The sequence below is a fragment of the Bos javanicus genome, chromosome 24 (assembly GCF_032452875.1).
Source record: "Bos javanicus breed banteng chromosome 24, ARS-OSU_banteng_1.0, whole genome shotgun sequence".
NCBI classification, from domain to species: domain Eukaryota; kingdom Metazoa; phylum Chordata; class Mammalia; order Artiodactyla; family Bovidae; genus Bos; species Bos javanicus.
The window spans coordinates 50,775,951-50,797,195 of record NC_083891.1 but is presented as its reverse complement, the minus strand read 5'-3'; the positions used below and the strand labels follow the sequence as shown (position 1 = coordinate 50,797,195).

The window sequence follows — 21,245 nt, the reverse complement described above, 5'->3', positions numbered from 1 at the left end:
TGTTCTTGCCTAGAGAATCCCAGGGACGGGGAGCCTGGTGGGCTGCGGTCTATGGGGTCGCACAGAGTCAGACACGACTGAAGTGACTTAGCAGCAGAACCCTTAGCTATGCTTTTCCATCAAGCTAAACCTCAACTTCTTATAGTATCTTGCTATTCATAGAATTATTTTATATCTATCATTTTCTTTGTTGAAATAACATAAATATTATTTACTGATTATTTAAGTTGGTTTCTTTGAAGAAAATTACAATCCTATCAATGCTTGGGATTTTCCAAGAGACAAATTGCCTCTCCACCCATCAAGAAAAGGAGGCTCCATCCCATTCCTTTGAATCTGGGTTGGTCTTAAGACCTGCTTTGGCCGATGTAATGAGTACCAATGCTGTACTAGTTCCAAGCATAGGCTTAAATCAACTTGGCTGCTTCCATTTGTGCTTTTGAATTGTGGTGCTGGAGAAGACTCTTGAGAGTCCCTTGGACAGCAAGGAGATAAAACCAGTCAATCCTAAAGGAAATCAACTCTGAATATTCATTGAAAAGACTGATGCTGAAGCTGAAGGTCCAATATTTTGGCCACCTGATGTGAAGAGCCAACTCATTGGAAAAGACCCTGATGTGAAAGATTGAAAGCAAAAGGAGAAGAGGGCAGCAGAGGATGAGATGGTTAGATAGCATCACCAACTCAACAGACATGAAGCTGAGCAAACTTTGGGAGATAGTGAGGGACGGGGAAGCCTGGTATGCTGCAGTCCGTGGGGTCACAGAAAGTCAGACGTGACTTAGCAACTGAACAATGACAGCAACAAAGCTACAATGTCCCATATCCCACCTCCCTATCTTTGCATACAAAAAGTTTCTATTTTCTTTATCCAACCATTGTAAATACATTCAAATGTAGTATCATACACCCTGCATTTTTATTGTAAGAACACCTCTTCCATGTTGCCAAATTGCTTTCTAAAAGAAGTATTTCCATTTATGTTGCTAACCAATTTTACCAAAATCCTACCAGAGAGAAAACAATTGTTTTAACACTTAAAGCTGGTTTAACTGATGAGAAATCCTATTTTATTATTCCTAATGAATCTTTTTATACAGGAATATATACAATATTTACCTCACAAGAATTATCTCAGAATCAAATTATCTAGACATTGAATACAGTCAGTGATTAAGACCAAAAGAAATCAGATCTCCCAAATTCCCCTACCTTTCCCTTTAATAATTTTTATACCTCATACAACTAGAAATTTATTCACAACATAGTTAAAAGGAAAATGGTATAAGGGCAAAGAAGGATGATAAATCCAGCATTCAGTTATTTAGTAAATGCAATCAAAATGCGAACAAGTCATTCTGTGCTGTTTTTTGACATACAACAAGAATTTTAAATTGACTGTTTTAGCTAGTGGGCAACTACAATTATACCAGACAAAGACAAGGCAATTGTGTAAATATTATATTTTTGGAATCCACAATCATGAGAGCAGATGAGATTACTCAAAAGATTACGCAGATGGAAAGCAGCTCAGGACTAAGCCAGCACTGACAATAACACAGTGTGGACCGTCTTTTAAAAGATACCAAAAGACCACTCATGTCATGTCTGACTCTTCGTGACCCCATGGACTGGGGCCCACCAGACTCCTCTGCCCATGGAATTTTCCAGGCAAGAATACTGGAGGGGGTTACCTTTTCCTCCTCCAGGGGAGCTTCCCAACCCAGGGATCAAACTCACGTCTCTTGAGTATCTTGCATTGGAAGCCTAATTTTTTACCACTAAAAATTGGGAAGCTCAAAAGACTAGAGTTGTCGTTGTTGTTCAGTCGTTCAGTCGTGTCCAGCTCTTCGTGACCCCATGGACTGCAGCACACCAGCCTTCCCCGTCCTTCACAATCTCCCGTAGCTTGCTCAAACTCATGGCCAATGAGGCGGTGATGCCATCCAACCATCTCATCCTCTGTCACACCCTTCTCCTCCTGCCCTCAGTCTTTCCCAGCATCAGGGTCTTTTCCAATCAGTCTGCTCTTCTCATCAGGTGGCCAAAATATGGAGAGGCCTGCAAATAAGAGGAAGAGAGACTAGGGCCTCTGAGCCCCAGTGGGAGAGGTTTGAGGTAAGACTTGGGGCAAGGAAGGTTGCTGAGCCTTAACCAGCAGAGAAGATAAGGGGCTTAAGTTTTGGACCTGGGTGTAAAGGGAGTGTTACTGACAGTGAGAAATGGGAGGTGACACAGTACTTGGAAGGCAGGGGTGGAGAACACAGAACAATGGCTTACCCTGGCCTCAAATAATTTACAGTGCTTAGGAAGAAAATTGAGACCATGCCGAGGTCCAAGATTCATGGCCGTGAGTACTCTAAAGAGGCAGAGGGGCAGAAGCTTAGTGGGCACATCTGAGGAAGTTGGAAAGTGGGATTGTTAATGTAAGTTTGTCTGGACTCAACACACAGTGAGGCCACACAAACTGAAACGCTGGAGTTCAGGGCAGAGAAAGGTTTATTGCGAGGCTTTGCAAGAAGAGGGCTCGTGCCCTACAAAGCCTCAAGCTCCCTGAAAGCTTTGGAAAGACATTATCAAAAGTCAGGTGAGGGAGAGATGTCTCAGGTCTGTGATCAGCTTGTGCACAATTCTCTGACTGGCTGATGGTGAAGAAAAAGGGCGGTGTCACAGGGATTAAATTTATCAGTCCTTTGGCTCCAGGAGACCTGGGGTTATGTGCTCACGGTCATCGAGTAGTTAACCTCTTCCATTTGGTAGGGGATTTTCACATCCACCTGCAATGCAGGAGACCCAGGTTCAATCCCTGGGTTGGGAAGATCCCCTGGAGAAGGAATGGCAACCCATTCCTGTATATTCTTACCTGGTGAATCCTATGGACAGAGGAGCCTGGAGAGCAACAGTCCATGGGGTCACAAAAAGTCAGACATGACTGAGTGACTAAGCACTTTCATATCTACAAAACAACTTGGAAGTTTCCATCAAATACTGTTATCCAGGTACTTCAGAGAGGAGCTAAAGCAGAGGATATGGGGGAGGCCTGTCTGAGGAATCCCCCAGAGGGTCCTGTTGTGTTTCAGAGTGAGTCTCTAGACCAGATGGCAGGGCCCAAGCTCTGATTCTGCCATTCTGGTCTCAGATCTAGCAACATCAGCAACCTCAGCCCTCCTGGAGGGAGCAGGCAAGGAGGGATCTCTAGGGTCACCCTAGGTCCAAAGACCTGTGTCCTCAGGACAAAAGAGTGGGGTGAGAGGGGAGCTGGAAGGTGGGGATGCCCGGGAAAGTATGTGTATAACTTTGTGAATGAACCTCTTTCCTTCTGAAAAAGAGATACTAAAGAACAGCTCAGACTGCCACTTAAACTGCCCATGTTGGCCACGATAGCTGAAAAAAGTATCCCCATGTTTCACATCTGCACATCTAGGGCACCACTTACAAAGATGGTGCTCCTGAGAACTGGAAACCAACCAATCCTCTAAGCCAGAGGTTGCAAACCAGGGCCCATGCCCCAATCCAGCCACCCTTTGTTTTTGTAAATAGCCTCTCTCGTTGGAACACAGCCACGCCCTTCTATGACATATTGTCTGTGGCTGCTTTCCTGCCGCAAACGCAAATAGTTGCAACAGAAACAGTGCTGCCCGAAAAACCAGAAATGTTTGTTTATGTGGCCATTTGCAGGAGAACTTTGCCAAGCTCAGCTCAAAAGCGATGGTTCTCCATGCAGACTGCACACTGGAATCACGTGGGGAACGCTGAAAAAAAATACTGATGACTGATTGGGGACCAACCGGCAGAGATTTTATTCAATTGTTCTGAGGAACAGCCTGGGCATCAGGGTTTTCAAAAAGTGTCCCCACCCACACAATTGTGCAGCAGCCAAAGTTAAAAATTCATTACCGTGGCTTCCCTGAGGCAGACACTATCAGAACTTCAGAAAGCAACAAATTACAGTCTATCTGTGGTCTCTGAGTTAACAAGGGAAAAGCTAGTATTAGTATTTATCTCTGTTTCCTTAAAGAAGTGCTATCACAAGTGTCCACTTAAAGAGCATCTCTCTCTCTTTAGAGCAACAAAAGCCAGGCATCAACAATTCTTGTTTCACAATGGCTCTGATGAAAGGACGTGATCAATCAAGTCTTTCTAAAACCAGCGTCAAGGGGAAAAGTGACTCTTCAGATAGATTTGTAAACTTCTTTTTACTAAACAGCTAAAGCTATAAATACCAAAATCCTTCATGTTTCATCTTCACTGCCAGCAAGTGAGCATGGCACTTAATGGAAGGAACTTGAATCAGTCCGAGTTTGCACATCTACATATTTCATCCTTTTGTTAGGGGAAGCACACAGATTGAAACCGCCCACCCTGGCCAGACACCATAGTAACCATTTGCATGAGTTGTTTTATGGCAGGAGATCCTGATAAGGAATACAGAACTAATAAGCCACCACCAACCGGAAGAGTTCGGGAAAGGTATAAAGGAGACACCGCATGTCCGTCCACTTCCCAGAATCCCTCTCGCTAGCATCCATCTTGGCTGAGCGATGCGTGGGCCACCAGGAAAGACTCTGAATTAGAATGATTGGCCAAAGACCACCTGGAAACTAATCCCATCACCATAAAACCCGAGACTGTGAGCCACGTGGCAGAGCACTTCTCCTGGGTTCCCTTACCCTGCTGCTCTCCACCCGGGTGCCCTTTCCCAATAAAATCTCTTGCTTTGTCAGCACACGTGTCTCCTCAGACAATTCATTTCCTAGTGTTAGACAAGAGCCCAGTTTCGGGCCCTGGAAGGGGTCCGCCTTCCTGAAACACTTATATTGGTTTTTTTTGTTTGTATTCTTTTTCACTGTTCCATTGAAAAGTTTTCTCATTGGTTCATATTCTTTTTTCCCAAAAAAAGACAAAAATTAGTCAAGGTAGATGTCTTTTTCTAAAAAGATTAAAAAAAAGTCATCCTAAATGTACTTCCTACATATACTTCTTAAAAAGAATGAGGTGGCTCTAAAACATGTCTACAAATTTTTTGATACTCTGAACACAGAGAAGTGGGATCCATGACCTTTCTGCTTGAGTCCGGGGCCAATGGCTGGTCTACTGATATGTTTGTGAAGCCATGTGACCTCCAAGGCTACGTTACAAAAGATGATGCCACTTTCACTTTATTTGCTGGAACTATGTAGGAATTTTGAGCCATCGTGTAAAGTAGTCCTACCATCCTGTGGCCACCATGCTGTGAGGAAACCCAACCAGCTCGTGCAGAGACCACATGAAGAGGGAGAGACATCTGGCCAGCCTCCTGATACATTGCAAGTTTATGCTTTTCCAGCTCCTGCCCTGCCTGAGGACAACCACCTGAAATATCCCAAGCAAGAAGCCCCCAACCATCACTTCCCCAAATCTCTGACCCACAGAGACCATAATCACTGTTGTTTTAAGTCACTATATCTCGGCAGGATTTACTAGGCTGCAGTAGGTAAGAGTAACTCCATCCATATTAACAGTAACATGGGGGACTTCCGTGGTGGTTCAGTGGCTAAGACCCTGTACTCCCAATGCAGGGGCCCAGGGTTTGAACCCTGGCCAGGGAACTTGATTCCACAGTCAGCAGCTAAGTGTTTGCATGCGACAACTAAAACCCAGCACAGCTAAATAAATAAATAAACAGTAACGTGTATAATGACCTCTGGTAAAAGAGATTTGTGTTCAGTTCCCCTTTGTAACCTGATCTATTGTCAGAAAGAACCAGGTGGTGAGAAACTTTATCCTTTCAGGAAAGGATCAACACTGATTACCAAGATTATGAGGGAAAAGGTGAATGGAAACTAATCAGTATCACCCATGGCTTATTTGCTAATCACAAAGGGGAGTGCTTCCCTTACAATGGAGAGATCTGGCTGTCACCATCTTTACAGAGTAACCAATGTGGCGTCACTAACAGCGGGACAGTCAGCCAGATATATTATGCTTTCTGATGTGATGTGATGCAGAGCACATGGCATCATCACCTGTGAGGTGCTGTCTCCAAAAAGGTCTAACTTGAATCCAACCTAGCCTTTAAAGTTACCTTGTTTTGTGGAGAAATGAAAGGGAAGAGAGAAACTGGAGAAACAATATTATTAATAAGTGGAAACCATCAGACAAATCTAGAATGTAGGACATTCTACAAAATATATGACCTAATTCCTCCGTTGAAAAAGAAATGATAGAGGAATGAACTGTTCTGGGTGGAGAGACCAGAAGGGCATCACAATCCAATGCAGTGTCATCATTGTTTGTATCCTGGCTCGAAAACATCTGTAAAAGACAATGTAAGGACAACCATGAGTATTTCAATATAGGCAGGTTATTAGTGATAGTAAGAAAGCAATGGCAATCTGGTAATATATAATAATGGCATTGTAGCTATGCAGGAAAACGCCGCCTTTCAGAGATGGATGCTGAAGTCTTTAAGGTGATGTGCTATATTTTCCATAATTTACTTTAAAATGTTTCGGCAATGATAAAACAAGAGATGAAGCAAATTTGAAAAAAAAAAGTGTTAATAATGGTTGAATCTGCATGGCAGATGGATAATGTTTATTCTATTATTCTTTCCACTTTGCTGTATGTTTGAAATAGTTCACGATAAAATATTTTAAAGACTTAAAATCTTGGTGGGAGCATCCAGCTCTTCTAACTTACATGACTCCTGTTATAGTTTAAATATACTGTATATTCTTCCCAGACAGAAAAACAGCTGGGAAGCACTCATTTCACTATTATCTGTCCTATCCAGGCTAATTTGGTTGAAAGAGGCAGAGCCTCAACTCTCCCTGAAGCTTAGTCCAAAAAAAGTATGAAACACGGGGTTTATCATTGGGCTCAAATGATCTCATGAAGATTCCAGGATGGGAACAGAGGAGACCCAGTGTTGGGGGGTGGGCAGTGGTGGAGATTGCTCAGGAGAGTTCAGATAAATACTGCTTCCAGACTCAGTGTAGTTCCAGGACCAGATCTTGCCATCCCTCTGCCTGAAATCTTTCCTGGCTCATTCTTCTTTTTCTTCCCATTCTCCATATTTCAGTTCCTCTTTGCCATCCCAGCCACCTGGCACTCACTCCACTTGTAGGATCTTTCAGCTGCAGCACCGACACCCAGTTGGCAATGATCCTACGTATTTCTGGGTTCCAATGATCAGAGTAAGAACCAGACTGGCCCAGATCATCACTGCACACTCTTTGATCAGTCCAGTCAGCAGTGGCCACAGAAGCATGGGAGCAAGAGATTAAAAAAAAAAAAAAATCTTTTACTAAAAAGAATTTTTAATGGCTACTGAGGCCTGATGGGTCAATTCCCTGTATGCAGTGATGGGCAGGGCAGACAGTGATAACATCTCTAAAACATCTTCTTCTCTGTCCAGTAGAGACCACACTGAGCTGCACAGAGATATTTGCCAGGATCTAAGGAAGACAGTCATGGATTTCTACATCTCTTCACAGGATCATCATGTCCCGTGAGATCATCGTCTCGCTCATTAATATAAAGCAGTGATGGCTGAGAACACAGGGCTTCAGAGCCTGACTTTGCTCTGAACTGAATAGTCACCTGAAAAGGGGCAAAACAAGGAGATCAATCCTCCTCCTGGGTTTGACCTACACAAGTCAATCACGTACTTTCTTTGAGGTCTAGTATTACCTGGGTGGGAAACATTGATGGAGTAAATGTCCACTGTATGCACCACATTTTGCGAGGCAGACACAGGGACAGACACAGACAAAGGCAAAGCCTCTGTAAGGGAGGATAAGACAGCGTCACTGGGTGAGATGATATATACACTCCAGGAAGCATAAATAACAAAGTCATCTCATCAGACAAGAGCTGTCACAGGTCAACATATGTTAAGTGTAAAGGGAGTGCAGAGAGAGGTCAGGCAAGCTGGAAAATTCAGATAAAAAGCTTTCTGGAAAGGAGTTTGGTCTTGAAGGACACACTTCAAGAGGGGGAGAACCACAAGAAAAAGGCAAGAAATGTGTCAGGCACATCTGGAAAACAGATAGTAAATCAACCTGGTTAGAGGAATAGGATTAAATTGTAGGCAAGTGGAGGTGATTTTGAAAGGTAGATGGAGACTAGTTTGCAGAGGAAGGGCCCTGGATGTCAGGATAATGAGCTTCATCTTATGACTAAGGTTCTGGAGTCAAGAAGGGACAGGATGAGATCAGTGTTTTAGGAAGTACTGGTGTCAGGGGTGGGTTGAGAAGCCAGAGATCCTTGCAATTTATAAAGTATTTTCACAGATGAGTCATCTAATTCTCTCCTGGCAAGTGGTTTCTTACAAGGCTTTTAGAGGCTGGTGCAGGGCGACATTCAGAAGTCTACATAGACTCGAGTTACAGCAATTTTAAAAAGTAAGTTACTGGCGCCAGAATGGTCAGACAGATCAATGAAGCAAAATAGAAAATCTGGAAACAGACCCAACTGTTTATATTTATATTTGTATTTATAGATAAATTTAATATTTTATCATGGTGGCATTTTAAATCAGTGAAGGAAGAAGAGCAATTTAATAAACAGTTTTAAGACAATTGGCTAAGCTCTTAGGGGAAAAAAATAGGTGAGATTCCTGCCTCACAGCTTACATCAAAAAATTTTTCTAAAAAGATAAAACTATAGGTCTCAAATGTTGGCATATATTTAATCACCTGGAGAATTTGGCATAAAGAGAGACTCCCAGGGATTCTGATTCAGTTCTTAGGGGGGCCCAGAGACTGAGCTGTATAAGCTATCCTTTGATAAACACTGGCTTAAAGTTTTACATGTAAAAGATAAAACAGTAAAAGCACTAAATATATATTAATATTTATATTTTTAAAAAATGACTCCCCAAAAGTAAACACTCTTTATATGTTAATATGATACACATATATTTTTATAATGTGATATATATACAAATACATACTAACACCAGTAAGGAGATCTCTGCATCTATAAAGATGGAACAGACATACATTCACTATTCCTCCCCTTGAATATAGCTAAAAACTCTGGACATTATATATAAAACAAAGGTAGGAAGTCTCTGAAAGATGGAGGGAGGAAGACAGGCTAGCTAGGAACCTTAAGACCCAAAGATGAGTTCCCCAGGTTTTCTTTTTGCCGCATGAATTTCAGACTGGGTGGTGATGAAGAAGCCTACAACTCAGAAAGGCCGATGAGGGCAGACAAAATACTCAGAACGAGAGGAGGCTTGGTCCAGCCAAAGAGCCAGGGAAAGGACAGCCTAACAGGTCAGAAACTTTTAGACAATAACCTATCTACTCTTATCAAACACCACGGAATGTTACTCAGCCATAAAAGGGAATTCATTTGACTCTGTTCTAAAGAGGTGGATGAACCTAGAGCCTATTATATAGAGCAAAGTAAGGCAGACAGAGAAATACAAATATCATATATTAACACGTATATATGGAATCTAGAAAGATGGTGTTGATGAACCTATTTGCAGGGCAGCAAAAGAGACACAGACATAGAGAACAGACTTGTGGGCACAGTGGGGAAAGGAGAGGGTGGGATGATTTGAGAGAGTAGCATTGAAACATATATATCACCATATGTAAAACAGGTAGCCAGTGGACATTTGCTGCATGATGCAGGAAGTTCAAATTTGAGGCTCTATGATAACCTAGAGGGGTGGGATGGGGTGGGAGGTAGGAGGAAGATTCAAGAGGGAGTGGACATACCTATACTTATGGCTGATTCATGCTGATATATGGCAGAAACCAACACAATACTGTAAAGCAATTATCCCCCAATTAAAAATAAATAAATCTTTTTTAAAGTCAAGCCTCATCCTTTCCACAGAAACAAGAATGTAACCATCATCCACAGATGAAAATGTTCTCTGGTAGTAATAATTTGATGAAAGACATGTAGCTTAAGAAAAACAGTACTTCACTCTGGTGGTGGTTTAGTTGCTAAGTCATGTCTGACTCTTGCCATCCCATGGACTGTAGCTCGCCAGGCTCCTCTGTCTATGGGATTCTCCAGGCGAGAGTACTGGAGTGGGTTGCCATTTCCTTCTCCAGAGGACCTTCCTGACCTAGGGATAGAACCCAGGTCTCCTGCATTGCAGGCAGGTTCTTTACCAACTGAGCTATGAGGGAAGCTCCCCAAAATAAATAAATATCTTTTAAAGGAAAAAATAAATTTCCAAGCCTCATCCTTTCCACAGAAACACTAATCTAACCACCATCCCCAGATGAAGACAACTTTATGAGAGCGCCAGAGTCCAGCTGAGAGGTCCAGCACTCCAGTAGAGCACAAAATCCAAGCACAGCTGCAATGAAATGAACAAAAAGAACAGCTGCTCTTTACCTGCATTATGTAACCCCAAGCCACCACTAGTGGTAATGAACTTGCCTGCCAACTCAAGAGACATGAGACGCAGATTCAGTCCTTGGGTCAGGAAGATCCCCTGAACGGGGGCATGGCAACCCACTCCAGTGTTCTTGCCTAGAGAAGCCCACAGACAGAGGAGCCTGGTGGGCTACAGTCCATGGGGCCGCAGAGAGTCAGACACGACTGAAGGAACTTGGCACACAAGCCAGCACTACTCAGGATCAAGACAAATCCCATGGGCTCAAGATTTAAACCTCCATAGCCTTTAACGGTGCTGCCCATGAGGCCCGCCTTTGTCTCCTCTCACCCATTTTACTGAGGGAATCAGCATGGCCAGATTGTGCAGAGGCAGCTAAGAACAAAGAAGCCAGCTCACACGTCTCAACAACTGGCATGACCCTAGAATACACATTCCTCTCAAGCATACAAGGAACATTCTCCAGGATAGATCACATGCTATATTATAAAACAAGACTTAACAAATTTTAAAAGGATGAAAGCAGGCCAAATATCTCTTCCAGCCACCATGGATTAAAACTAGAAATCAGTAACATAAGGAAAATGGGAAATTTTATAAACATAGGGAAATTAAATAGCACACTCTTAAGCAAATATTGGGCCAAATGAAAAGATCAAAAGAGAATTTTAAAAATACCTTGAGGCAGACAAAAATGAAAACACAACAGATCAAAACTTATGAGACTCAGCAAAAGCAGTGCTAAGTGAAAAGTTTATAGCAATAAAAGCCTACATTAAAAAAGGATAAGGATCTCAGTGCAACAATCTAACTTTATACCTAAAGGAACTGGATAAAGAAGAGCAAACTAAATCCAAAGTTACCAGAAGGAAAGGAATAATAAGGACTAGAGCAAAGATAACTAGAAAATACAAAGACAATAGGAAAACAGTCAATTAAACTAAGAGTTGGTTTTTGAAAAGATAAACAAAATTGACAAATCCTTATCCAGACTATGAAGAAAGAGAAGAGAAAAAGAGAGATGAAGCGAGAGAGAAGACTCAAATAAAATGAGAAATGGAAGAGGAGACATTACAACTGATGCCACAGAAGTAAAGATCATGAAACAATTGTGAACAATTATACACCAACAAATTGAACAACCTAGAAGAAATGGATTAATTTAAGAAACATACAACCTACTAAGAAGAAACAGAAAGCTTGAACAGACCAATGACAAATTTGGAGACTGAATCAGTAATCAAAAATCTCCCAATAAAGAAAACCCCAGGACCAAGCGGTTTCACAGGTGAATTGTATCAAATATTTAAATAATTAATACCAATAATAGCTGCTTAAACCTTTCTCAAAATATAGAAGAGGAAACACTTCCAAATTCATTTTACGAGGCCAGCATCACCCTGATGCCCAAGCCAGACAAAGACATCATAAGAAAACTGCAGGCCAATATCCCAGTGAACATAGATGCAAGAATCCTCAACAAAATATTAGCAAACCAAATTCAACAGCCCATTAAAAGAAACATACAGTATGACAAAGTGGAATTCATCCCTGAAGTGAAAAAATGGTTCACTATCCCAAAATCAATAAATGTGATTCAATACATTAGCAGAATGAAGGATAAAATTGCATGATCGTTTCAACAGATGCAGAAAAAATCTTTCATCAAAAGTCAACATCTTTTCACAATTGTGGAAGAAAATATTCTCAAAACACCTGATAAGACATTAATATCCAAAATATATAAGGAACTCCTAAAGCTCAAGAGCAAAAAAAAAAAATTCAAAAATTGAGCAGAAGACTTGAATAAACATTTTTCCAAAGAATATGTACAAATGGCTAACAGACCCATGAAAAGATGTTCTATATCACTAACCATCAGGGAAATGCAAATCAAAACCACAAGAAGATATCACTTCTCACCTGTTAAAAAGACTATTTTCAAAACAAAAGCCAAAAAAGAAACAAGTATTGACAAGAACGTGGAGAAAAGACAATCCTTATGCACTGTTGGTGGGGAATGCAAATTGGTGGAGGCTCACCAAAAAATTAAAAATAAAACTACCGGGTGTTGTGTTAGTTGCATCCGACTCTGCGATCCCGTGGACTGTAGCTCACCAGGCTCCTCTGTCCTCAAGACTGAAGCAGAGTTGAGAGGCAGGAAGACATTACCAGAGATTCTCTATCTTACCTTTAGTTTTTGCTAATTTTCACCCTCTAATATTCTAACAACAAATATGAATTACTTGTACAATTTTTAAAGGAAAAATAAGAGCTTGAACAATTGGAATGATTTCTATTTTGTCTGAGTTTGGTTTTCATTTTAAATTCAAATAATCTATAAATTCTAGTCTGGTGAAAACTGGTGTAAGCTGAGACTAAACATTTATACTAGCCAAAAACACCTTCTCTGACCCACTAAATGGGGCTTCCCTCATATCTCAGCTGGTAAAGAATCTGCCTGCAATGCAGGAGACCTGGGTTCAACTCCTGGGTTGGGAAGACTCTCAGGAGAAGGAAATGGCAACCCACTTCAGTATTCTCACCTGGAGAATCCCATAGACAGAGGAGCCTGGCAGGCTACAGTCCATGGGATTGCAAAAGTCGGACACAACTTAGTGACTAAACCACCACCAGAGTGAAACACTGTTTTTCTTAAGCTACATGTCTTTCATCAAATTATTGCTACCAGAGAACATTATAAACAGTGAGCAAAATAGAGGAAAACATGCCTGGAAGTACATTTGCTGATGAAAAATAAAATATGAAGTTTATTTTTTTTTTCCTTTGAGTACATCCAAATAACAAATTATGTTTAAACAGGAAGAACAGAGTCGACCCATGTGTGCCCACATGCACACACACACACACACACGAGGCCCCAGTAAAAACCAGTATGACACAGATGGATCCCCAGAATAGGATCCCCCCAGAGCAATACTCAAATAGCTCATATGGACTCATGTAGGTAAATTAAAGTAAATGAATCTTTTAAGAGTCAAGCCATAGTTTCTACGGGAGTTTTATGGAGGCTCTTCAGGAATACTCACAACCTGAAAAAAAAAAAAAAAAATCTCTTGCTCAGCTGGAACAAAGTTGTAATTGGAAGCTGTGCCTTTAAGACCACAAAAGAGTCACTAGAAATATCGTCACCACCATGGAAAGTGCTGGACCTTGGCCCTCAACAGTAGGTATTGACCCAGATTACCCAGATAAATGCATGAGCTCTCTCAGTCACCTGGAACTCAAAGCACACTTGGTGGTGTAAGAGAATGGAAATGGACCCTGGCCGCAGACATGGCCCGTGTTCAGCGCATGACTGGAGTTTCCTGCATGTTGACTGATTTAATCCTCACTTCTACCCTTCAAGTTCTCTATTATTTCCATTACACAAAAGATGACCAATGCCAAAGTAAAAGAAGTTTGGGGAATAAATTTTAATTTAATTCAGTTGCATATAAGAGGGGCTCTCAGAAAAGCTCTGTCTATGGGATTCTCCAAGCAAGAATACTGGAGCAGGTTGCCATGCCCTCCTCCAAGGATCTTCCCCACCCAGGGATCAAACCCATGTCTCTTCGGTCTCCTGAATTAGCAAGCAGGTTCAGTTACCACTCATGCCACCTGGGAAGTCATGATATTCAAAGGAGTCTTCAATAGAAGCATCCCGTCCCCTGGGATGGTTTTCTTGGGTGGATGCTACTGTGTCCCAGCCCCCATCAACCCTACCTTAAGCTCCAGGTAGAGCAGTCGTTCTCTCCACCCTGGTTGAAACCTGCTCCCAAGCAAGCCAGCTGCATTTGGCTCTTTAAATTTTAACAGGCATTTAAACCACCAATCTCTTTCCTAGGGGAATTTGCACTTTAATCCTTAACTCCTTTTGCTTCCCAAGCAAAAGGAAAGTAGAAAGGTGCTTTGAAGCAAATAGCCCTTTTTAGTCCTTGTGAAATCCCATCAGTAGGGGGCCTCTGATGGGCTCTGTGAGATAAAAGAGATGTTGGGAAACCATGCTCTCTGCATCGGCTACGTAGTCTTCAGGGTCCCGTACAAAATTAAAATGCAGGGTTTGTTCAGAAATTGTTCAGAATTTTAAGACTGTGATGGCACAGTGTAAAACCGAGCACTGGTCACAGCCCGTGAAGCCAGCCCTGCCCACGCTGGTGTTTTAGCGCCACAACCTGGGCCGCCTGCTTAGGCCCGGAGCTGCACCTTGGCCTCCCTTCCCTGGAGCTCAGGCGCACGTCCACTCCTGTCTTCCTTCCCGCTGCCTGTGGCCCCTGGCCCGCCCACTCAGCTCCCCTTCTTCTGCCAGGGTCCCGGCTCCAGGAGGCACCTGCCTCTCCTGCCCCCATGGACAAGCGCACAAGCCCTTCTCATGGTGAGGATGTCACTCAGCTTCTGTGCTTATAGCACAGGGAGCTCAGCTCGATGCTCTGTGATGACCTGGACAGGTGGGATGAAGGAATGGGTGTGGGAGGGAGGCTTGAGAGGGGGCGGACAGATGCACACACACAGCTGACTCACTGTGTTGTACAGCAGACACTAATACAACGCTGTAAAGCCTTACTGTGCCAACAAAGGTCCGTCTAGTCAAGGCTATGGCTTTTCCAGTAATCATGCCTGGATGTGAGAGCTGGACCATAACAAAAGCTGAGCACCAAAGAATTGATGCTTTTGAACTGTGGTGTTAGAGAAGACTCTTGAGAGTCCTTTGGACTGCAAGGAGATCCAACCAGTCCATCCTAAAGGAAATCAGTCCGAATATTCATTGGGAGGACTGATGTTGAAGCTGAAACTCCAATACTTTGGCCACCTGATGCAAAGAGCTGATTCATTGGAAAAGACCCTGATGCTGGGAAAGATTGAGGGCAGGAGAAGGGGACAACAGAGGATGAGATGGTTAAATGGCATCACCAATGCAAGGGACATGAGTTTGAGCAAGCTCCAGGAGTTGGTGATGGACAGGGAAGCCTGGTGTTCTACAGTCCATGGGGTTGCAAAGAGTCAGACACGACTGAGCAACTGAACAGAACTGAAAGCAATTATACTTCAATAATAAAAATTTTCTTTTCTTTTTTAACACCAAAAACATTTTGTACTGGGGTATAGCTGATTAACAATGCTGTCGTAGTTACCGGGAAACAGCGAAGGGACTCGGCCATACATTTCCATGTATCCATTCTCCCCCCAAAACCCTCTCCCATCCAGGCTGGCACATAACCTTGAGCCAAATTATTTTAATTTAAAAAAAAATTTTTTAAACTGCTGTGCTGCAGCAGATGAGGGACAACAAAGACGCAAACAGACAGGATATGGAGCTTTCAAGTTTTCACCATGGGTTCTTTGTCTCCAGGTTCAGATTCCTTCTCAGATGTCTCAGCGGAGCTGCCTTCTGCTGGTATTCCTGGAAGGGGAGCTCACAAAGAGGCCCCATCCTGGAGGAAGGCCATGGAGGGCAGTGTGGTAGAGTGGTTATGACTGGGGAGCCAGAGCAAGGGGAACCTGGTTATGAATGCCGGCTGGGACCTACCTGACCCTGGGCAAGTTACTTTCCTCAGGCCTCAGTTTCCTAATCTGTGACATGGGGATAAGAGTACACCAAGCTGGGAGGAGCAGACTAGACCTGACATCTCCCCCTGAAGAGGACACAGCTAAAACCACAGACCCAGGCAGGTCTCAAAATCTGCCCACCCAGGAGTCTCTCCAGAATCCCCACAATTCCCAGTGAAAAAGGTAAAAGGTGAGAAGCAACAAAACCAAAAAAAAAATTTTTGGTTGCCCTGTGTCTTTGTTGCTGCCCACTGGCTTTCTCTAATTGTGGCCAGCAGGGGCTATTCTTCGTCTCGGGCTTCTCTCGGGGGTGGCGCCTGTGTTGCGGAGCACAGGCTCTAGGCATGCAGCCTCGGCAGTTGTGGCTCATGGCATTGGTTGCTCTGCCGCATGTGGGATCTTCCCAGATCAGGGATCAAACCATGGCCCCTGCATTGGAGGGTGGATTCCTATCCGCCACTTGAGAGGCCCAACAAAACATGTGTTTAGGATCACCACTGAAGAGTTGGCCGTGGGAGGTCCCAGCACAGACAGTCCCCTGTGTCAGACATCTGGATTGGGGCTGGGACTGGGGGCCGGGGGTGGGGGGGGCGGTGTTCTAAAAGGATAGTGCTTGCAAATTTCTGAATTGAGGGTCAAAGATGACAGCTCTGCAGGCCCCCCAGGGAACCAGCAGCAGCAACATTTGGGTAAAAAGCCAACAGTGGATTGCTCCCATGATAAGAAAGCCATCAGGAGCCCTTCCTGTTAGGAGCTGGAGAGCATAGAGTTGCCAACGGGTGCTGCAGGAGCAGCAGCAAAGAGGGTCAAGAGGCTTTAGAGAATCCACATGATATTTGTCCAGCCTGTGTCCCCACCATTGCCCCACAGCCCAGGGCAGAGCCTGAGCCAAGGCTTCCCTGAAGAGTGTTCATGGAAGCAGGCAAGAGGGCCCGGGAGAACAGAACCACAGGATGTGGTTGAGCTACCAGGGTTACGGGTGACTGTGCTCAGCCCACTGTGACCTTCTCTTGTTGTTCAGTTGCTCAGTCATCTGCGATTCTTTGTGACCCCATAGACTGCAGCACTGCCAGGCTTCCCTGTCCTTCACTATCTCCTGGAGTTTTCGCAAACTCATGTCCATTGAGTCAGTGACATTATCCAACCTTCTCCTTCTCTGCCACCCCCTTCTCTTGCCCTCAGTCTTTCGCAGCATCAGCATCATTTTCTAATGAGTTGGCCTCTTTGCATCAGGTGGCCCAAGTATGGGAGCTTCAGTTTCAGCATCAGTCCTTCCAATGAATATTCAGGACTGATTTCCTTTAGGATGGACTGGTTGAATCTCCTTGCTGTCCAAGGGACTCTCAAGAGTCTTCTCTAGAACCACAATTCTAAAGCACCTTCAAAGGCTTGTAAAATAGATCTCAGAAGGGTCCGCCTGGAGACAGAAGGAGGAAGTGCTTATCTAGGCACTCTTGTCCCTATTGGTCAAAGGTAGTCACGTGAGCGGAGAAGGCAATGGCACCCCACTCCAGTACTCTTGCCTGGAGAATCCCATGGGTGGAGGAGCCTGGTAGGCTGCAGTCCATGGGGTCGCGAAGAGTCAGACACGACTGAGTGACTTCACTTTCACTTTTCACTTTCCTGCATTGGAGAAGGAAATGGCAACCCACTCCAGTGTTCTTGCCTGGAGAATCCCAGGGACGGCAGAGCCTGGTGGGCTGCGGTCTATGGGGTCGCACAGAGTCAGACACGACTGAAGCACCTTAGCAGCAGCAGCAGTAGTCACATGAGCACTAACTCCTGCACTTCTGGGTTGAGCTTCGCCTCCCAACCCCAGGTATCAGAGAAGCTTCAAGGTGGGAAGAGAAAGGTAGAGAGACTTAGGATAGGTCCCTCTCTGTACCCACACAAAGCTCACCTTCTCGTACGTGCTAAGTCGCTTCAGTCATGTCCGACTCCTTGCAACCCTGTGGACTGTAGCCTGCCAGGCTCCTCTGTCCAAGGGACTCTCCAGGCAAGAATACTGGAGTGGATTGCCAGAAGCCTGCTCAGAACCAACCATTATGATAGAAGCTGATGCAAGACGTGGGGTTCAGAGGATATGCAGCGACCCACAAAATACCCATCCAAGAGGGTTACTGTGAAAAGGAAAAGAGAAAGGAGAAATGTCAGCTCCCTTAGCTCTGAGCCTGGCACACAGCACATGCACAGAGAATCCCAGCTGGTATTGCTGTAAGTGGTATTATTGGACCTTTTGTTCCTCAAGTCTGAAGATGCAGCCTGGCAGAACAGCAGGTGTCTTTTTCCCTCTACTAAATGGTTTACATCTTGGAGCAGCTTCAGATTTGGTGACATCCAAAACCCTGGAACTTCTAATTGCTCTGAAATGACACCCCTGGGCAGGTCCCTGGAAGAGTGTTTATTCCCACTGTTCTTTCCTCCTGGAAAGCCCTGCTTGAAAATAGCCAGATGAGCACAAAACCCATGTGTACTTGAAGGGCTAGCTTAGAAGTGTTTGGACCTTTTTACCTCTTTCTTTCCACTCTTAAGAAGAAGGCTATTCAAACAGTGAGGTCATAATTACACAAAATTTCTCAGGTCTAAATGCACAGTAAAACTTAATAACCCTCTGACTTAGGAACAAAAATGGCATCAGGGGAAAGATAATGACAATGCCGACCAGCCCAACAGAACCAAGAAATCTTCCAATATGCATCTTGAAACCCAGAGGAGGCACAGGGATCATTCCCAATGATGCCATTCTGATGTGAAGAACTCATGGGTGGCATTTGATTTTAATTCAAAGTCAATAAAAATGTCAAGTACTAAGCAAGAGTTCCCATCTTAACCAGATGATTTATCCTCAAAAACCCGTGGGATGCTCAGACTTTGCATTTGCTCATTCTCTTTCCCCAGAGCAATCCCATCTCTTCTCCCCCATGGCACCAGTAAAACAGCAATTAACAGGGGGGAATGGAGTGTTCTAGTTAACTGAATTTTCTAGTTAAATAAAGGCTAGTTCCCTAACAACCCTTTCATCCAATGAAATCCAAAACATCTGAGTCCAGTTTCCTACATTACAAAGTGAATGCTAGTGGACAGAATGGAATCTTTGTTTTAGAATTCAGTCTCATCTAAACTTTAGGGCTTCTTCATGCTGTGCACTTAAGAGAAAAGTGAATAGGAGATGGCATTGTTTGAGAGTCAGACTTAGAATCAAATCCCCAGGCTGTCTCTTACTAGCAATGTGAGACATTACACAAATTACTAGGCACTTTGAGCCTCTGTTTTTGGTTATTTTTGAAGTGAGTGTAATAATATCTACACCATAGAGGTTCCATGTGTCTGATACATAGAAGACCCTCAGTGCATGCATGCTAAGTCGCTTCAGTTGTGTCTGACTCTGTTGTGCAACCCTATGGACTATAGCCCACCAGGGTCCTCTGCCCATAGGATTCTCTAGGCAAGAATACTGGAGTGGGTCGTCATGCCTTCCTCCAGGGATCTACCCAACCCAGGGATCAAACCCAAGTCTCTTATGACTCCTGCATTGGCAGGTGGTTCTTTACCACTAGTGCCACCTGGAAAGCCCCAAGACACTAATACAGTCAGTTCATTCACTCAGTCGTGTCTAACTCTTTGCGATCCCATAGACTGCAGCACACCAGGCTTCCCTGTCCATCACCAACACCTGGAGTTTACCCGAACTCATGTCCATGGAGTCAGTGATGCCATCCAACCATCCCATCCTCTGTCGTCCCTTTCTCCTCCTGCCATCAATCTTTCCCAGCATCAGGGTCTTTTGCAGTGAGTCAGTTCTTTGCATCAGGTGGCTGAAGTATTGGAATTTCAGCTTCATCATCAGTCATTTCAATGAATATTCAGGACTGATTTCCTTTAGGATGGACTGGTTGGATCTCCTTGCAGTCCAAGGGACTCTCAAGAGTCTTCTCCAACACCGCAGTTCAAAAGCATCAATTCTTTGGTGCTCAGCTTTCTTTATAGTCCAACTCTCACATCCACACATGGCTACTAGAAAAACCATAGCTTTGACTAGATGGACCTTTGTCGGCAAAGTAATGTCTCTGCTTTTTAATATGTTCTCTAGGTTGGTCATAGTTGTTTTCCAAGGAGCATCTTTTAATTTCATGGCTGCAGTCACCATCTACAGTGATTTTGGAGCCCCCCAAAATAAAGTCTGTCACTGTTTCCATTGTTTCCCCATCTATTTGCCATTAAGTGATGGGACCGGATGCCATGATCTTAGTTTTTTGAATGTTGAGTTTTAAGCCAACTTTTTAAATCTCCTCTTTCTCTTTTATCAACAGGCTTTTTAGTTCTTCATTTTCTGCCATAAGGGTGGTGTCATCTGTATATCCAAGGTTATCGATATTTCCCCCAGTAATCTTGATTCCAGCTTATGCTTCATCCAGCCCAGCATTTCACATGATGTACTCTGGATATAAGTTAAATAAGCAGGGTGACAACATACAGACTTGATGTACTCCTTTCCTCATTTGGAACCAGTATGTTGTTCCACGTCCAGCTCTAACTGTTGCTTCTTGACCTGCATACAGACACTCGATAAAATGACACTCGTGATTGTCCTCAGGGCTCACAGTTTAAAGCTGTAAAAGAAGATAGAGAAGGTGTAGATGGTGCTGAGTCGTACTGATGCCAGGAGACCCTCTATGAGTTTCCTTACCACCAAAAAAGTCCTGTGTCTACCTGTTTTTCTCTTATTTGCATCTTTCTCATGAAAGAGAAAACTGTACTCTGTTTAGGTGGTATTACAAATTGATCAGTTAAATGTTGTGTCTCTCTGCTCACCCTCTGTCTAGTACACATAACATGTGCAGGAACAGAATAGATATCATGGTTGTAGAACCAGAAAGCAGCTTCCATCCCAGTGTGACTTAGGAGACACCATGAGGCCCTGCTTGATCAAATACACCCTCTCCAAACTGCCACATGACTTAAATTTCTCCCACAGAAGTTGTCCGTTCTGGTTAAGGCATTTCTCCAGAGGGGTCCGTTGGTTGCCAATGAAAGAAATCTCTTCTTTAAGGAGATTTGAACAAAACTTAGCTTATCAGATTAATACGAGTTCCTGTTAAGAAAAGTCCTGGATGTCTGGTCTCTCTCTGTTCTTCACTCTATGCTAAGGCATCCTTGTTCATGATCCTAGGTTGGATCACCAACCTCCAGCTTCAGCCCAAATCACTCCTCCAAACGTCATACCCAGATATTGAGTGGCCATGAACATCTCCATTCAGATGTCTTAAAACCTTGCCGTAATAATTAGGTCCACATTAATCCCACACCCACCTGGCTCCAGGGTTTTCTGTCTCAATGATTGGCA

The 21,245-nt window shown here is 43.7% G+C and overlaps 1 long non-coding RNA gene across 1 annotated transcript in view; it reads right to left on the bottom strand.

Moving 5' to 3' along the window:
* Window positions 1-2,741: 2,741 nt before the first annotated feature.
* LOC133237753 (uncharacterized) overlaps window positions 2,742-21,245 on the bottom strand; it is a 142,118-nt gene continuing 123,614 nt past the window's right edge. The window contains exon 3 of the long non-coding RNA XR_009733324.1: window positions 2,742-6,294. This is a non-coding gene — a long non-coding RNA (uncharacterized LOC133237753). The remainder of the gene's footprint in view (window positions 6,295-21,245) is intronic.